Below are 4,675 nucleotides of genomic sequence, written 5' to 3' on the forward strand. Positions count from 1 at the left end.
GGTTCCTTCACTCTCTGTCAGACCAGTAAGTTTGGCCTTTTTTGTGACTTCGATTTTTCGTTCTATAATTTTTCTTCAATTCTGTCCAGCACCCTCTGTTGTGATCCCAGTCAGAGTGCTCAGTGGAAGTAGCCAAGCACCATCTAGTTCTTTTGGTCTCAGGGTCATGTAGGCTGTGGTTCATGTGGTCCGTTAGTCCTTTGGACTAATTGCTCCCTTGCGTGATTTTCATCTAGGTGCAAAATTTAAAGGGGAGCTAAAAAAAACCCTCAGTATTCAAGATAAATATTTCAATGCCCTGAGAAGCTGTCCTGACCAATGAACTGTATCTGAAGTCATTCCTGATCCTGAATTGTAACCTGGTACTTCCCTAACAAACCACATAATTGTGAGTATTGTCTCTGAGTTCTGTGTGGCTTGACTGACTTTTTTACGCTGGCTTCTTCATTCCACTTGGCTTCCTGACAGCTGGTGTTCTCAGGGGAGTCAGACTTCTCAGGTGGCAGCTCAGGGCTCCAAGTGCGAGCACTCTGGTGAATTAGACAGACATTGCATCGTCTTTTACAACCCGGCTTCATATTGCGTCCACTGCACTCCACTGGCCCGAGCCGTCGCAAACCCGCCCAGTCCTATGCCATCCTCGCGATTATTGCCATCCCCACCATTTCCATGTATCTGACCACTGCTATTGTGTCCTGTCATAACCTTCCAGACATACTTAAAACCACGCAAGGGGTAGAGCTCCGTCTTTAAAAACTGAATGGGCATTTTGGACAACACATTCTTGGCAAAAGACCACAGACAACGTTTATTAGACACGGTAGGGAACATTCTCACCCTGCAGTATAAAAGGACAGCCAGATAGCAACTGTTACAGAAACAAGGTGGAAAATTTTAACAAACCGTTTAAACTAGTTTTCTTAAAGAGACTTCCTCCCCTGCCAGAGACCGTGAATACCTCCTGGTCAATTCTTCACATAATTGATGAATTTGGCTTCCACTCTGGGAAGAGAACCACCTTTTTCTGTGCTTGCTTGCATTTTTGCTTCAGTGTCTTCTACAGTGCTAAGTCCTTTTGGTGTTTTAGGAGATTTTTTTCCTGTTTGTTTTGAAGGATTCTTGACCTTTTTATTGAAGGATCATTGGTGTTGATGGTTTTGAACCTTTTCCATTCTGGTTTGGTTTTTGTGCATTTTGGGCTGGGGTATCCTGTATAGATTTCTTCACTGGGCCTTTTTCTTCATCGTCAAAATCATCATCATCTTCACCTTCATCATCATCGTGAGTCATCCTCATCAGCAGCCAGTTGTACTGTTTTTTGTGGAACCTTGTCACCACCTGCCGGGGCAAATCACTTTCCTGATCACCCTCGTCTTCATCAGCTGACCCTGCATCTCCCTCCACGGAGCTGTCCACTAATACACACAGGCCCTGAGCCACACCTCTACCCTAAGACCGCAGGTGGTGTTATTTCAAAGCCCCCAAGGGACACTGCTGGCTGTACAGACATTTTCAAAGTTGTCAGTGTTACTGTAACTGGACTGCCTTCCTAATTCATCGCCTCGGCTTCAACAACATGCAATTCATCCTTTGCACCAGCCCCTAAACTGACTGTTCTTAAAGATAACTGGTGCGCGTTTTCATCATTACCCACCTCAAAGTGATGATCCTTGTAGGCCTTTAGCTCACAACTGAAAAGATAGCTTTGGGGCCTCATGTCCATTAAATCTTCCATGGGGTGGTGGCACGCACTTAAGCGGGCAAGGAGGATGGAGATAAACCACTACTGCTGCTGAGAACAGTCGCAAAGACAGGATCACGCAGGGCTTTTCGCTATGTTTGACCCCATTGTTGCAGCCACTGTGTCAATCCACCCCATTGAAGGTCTCCTTTTTTTTGCTGACCCTCTACTCTACCAAGCATGATATCCTTCTGCAGGGACCGGTCCCTCCTGATAACATGACCAAAGTACATGAAATGAAGTCTCTCCATCCTCGCTTCTAAGACTCTACCCCTCCTCAATGCAGTTACCTAGGGACCCCTGGGTACTTTTCCCTCATTTTTTGAAGATTTTATCTCCAGGCTCACTGCCACTGTCTCTGAAGTGACTCCAGATTTCAGGGTCCAAGTAGTGATCTTCCAATAGCCAGGCTTCCTGTTTCCTTTACCTCCTGTCCTCCAATAATCATGCCCTTTCCCTTGTAACATCACTCACTCCCATGACATGCTCTGACTTTGTCATCATCTCAGTCTGACTCTGACTACCATTTCCAATTTTTGCTGCTCATTTCTTCTAGCAGTTCTTCAATTTTCTCCTTACCAGTTTAAATTCCATGATCAGTCATTATAATCACTTCCTTGCGTCACTCTCAATTCCCAGCTGAACGCACTCAGGATAACATGCAGCAGTAGACACATACGGCCAGCCTAACTGGGCTTGCTCCAACCCCTGACCCCAACTACTAGCAGATCCTTCATTCTGCCTGGAAACCCCACTACATTTCCCCGGAATATTTACTCTTTCCAAAATTATTAAATAACCCTTTTGAATAACATTCAGACTCCCCTAGTTAGTTAGTTTTCACACCTTCCCTTCTTACATCAAACTTCTAACACTTCTCACTCTCCGCTTGCTTTCTGTTTAAGAAAATGGAAGCCATCTGAGTCGAATGTCCTCAGCGCTCCTCTCCATGTCCACCCACCCATCTGCGCCTGTGTCCACATGCTCTGCCTTCCCTCCTGTGCCTGTGGATGGACTGTCCATGCTCCCGGCTAAGGGCAACCCCTCTGCTTGTGCCCAAGGTCCCTTCCCTTCTCATTTACTCAAGATCATTGCTGAAGCAGTTGTCCCCCCTCTCTCCATTATCCATTTCCCCCAGTCTACTGGATTGTTTTCATCAGCATGCAAACAACCTGTACTTTCTCTCATTAAAAGCCCTGAAGTTGATTCTGACTCGTGACAACCACATGAGTGTCAGTGGCTAACTTTTCCGAAGTAGACCACCAGGCCATTCTCCCAACCCACCTCTGGGTAGACTAGAACCTCCACCTTTCAGTTAGCAGCCAAGTGTGCTAATGTTTGCACCACTCAGGGACTGTAATTAAAAAATCAAACAAACCTCCCTCTTGATACCACAACTTCTCCAGCTACAGCCCCATTTCTCTGGTTGCCTTCACAGCAAAACACCTCAGCATTTCTCCAACTCCTCTCTTTCCACTGTTTCTTCCAAAAAAAAATGATTTCTTAAACTCACTCAAATCAGGTTTTACCCTGCCACACCACCAAACTGCTCTCGTCAAGGTCATGATGACCTCCACAGGGTTTAATCCAATGGTTAATTCTGTCAAAATTAAAAATCCGATCAATAAGTCGATGAGAGGTAAAAGGTTTTATTGGGTGGAAAAACTGTTCTTGAATGGAGAGTACCCCTCCAAAGAGACAAGCTCATCACATTACAACTTTGATCAGTTTATATACAGTCCAAACGGTTAGAGGATTTCCCAGAAGGGAAATTTAAATGATTGGTTATTGTTCAGCAGGAGGCAGCTTGCATTGGTTTAAGTTTACGTGCCCGCGTTTTATAGGCTAGATATGGCTTATTGTAGTGCCACGGATCCCTTTTATGTGGTCTTTCTCACCATGGTTTTGTAACTCCCACCAAATGATTGGGTGGGCCTAGGCAAATAAGGTGATCGTGGCTCACCAAGAGGATTAGACAGCATCCTAATAATGCATTATAAGGTGCACAGCACGCTTGTGGGGGTGTTGTTGTTATGTGTCCCTCAAGTCAGTTCCAACTCATAGTGACACTATGTACAACAGAATGAGACACTGCCCGGTCCTGTGCCGTCCTCACAATCATTATGCTTGAGCCCATTGTTACAGCCACTGTGTCAATCCATCTCATTGAGGGTCTTCTTTTTCATCCACCTACTTTACCAAGCATGACGTCCTCCTCCAGGGACTGATCTCTCCTGACAACATGTCCAAAGTATTTGAGATAGTCTCTCCATCCTTGCTTCTAAGGAGCATTCTGGCTATATTTCTTCCAAGACAGATTTGTTCATTCTTTTGGCAGTCCATGGTATAGTCAATATTCTTTGCCAACACCGTAATTCAAAGGCGTCAGTTCTTCTTCATTCTTCCTTATTTGTCATCCAGCTTCTGCATACATATGAGATGATTGAAAACACCATGGCTTGGAGCAGGCGCACCTTGGTCTTCAAGGTGACATCTTTGCTTTTCAACATTTTAAAGAGATCTTTTACAGCAGATTTGCCCAATGTGGGGGTGGGACCATGCAAATAAGGTATATGGAACCCTAACAAGGGGATCAGTCAGTTGTACAATCTCACTAAGCTTAAAATAAGCCATCCCTGAGGCAGAAAGTGAAGCCTTCACTACCACTAAGAAAGAAGAGCTAAGAGTGGAGCATGCCCTTTGGACTTGGGATTCCTGTGCTGAGAGCCTCCTAGACCCAGGAGACAGACAGAGCCAGAGCAAGCTGTAACACCAGAGACAGGGAGAGATGGCAAGAGATGGCGAGAAGCAGCAGCAGAGAAAGAGCAGCAGCAGAGGCAGCAGAACTAGGAGACAAGCAGGACACAGCGTGGCGGGCTTCCTGGCCCACAGAGTGAGAAAGCTTAGTGCAGAAGGCTTGCTGGTGGAGTTGGG

General features: G+C 45.6%; 1 pseudogene; it reads right to left on the reverse strand.

The window, feature by feature from the left end:
* Positions 1–678: 678 nt before the first annotated feature.
* LOC135228582 (nucleophosmin-like) lies at positions 679–3,465 on the reverse strand (annotated as a pseudogene).
* Positions 3,466–4,675: the final 1,210 nt, after the last annotated feature.

The sequence above is a fragment of the Loxodonta africana genome, chromosome 23 (genome assembly GCF_030014295.1).
Source record: "Loxodonta africana isolate mLoxAfr1 chromosome 23, mLoxAfr1.hap2, whole genome shotgun sequence".
Lineage (NCBI taxonomy): Eukaryota > Metazoa > Chordata > Mammalia > Proboscidea > Elephantidae > Loxodonta > Loxodonta africana.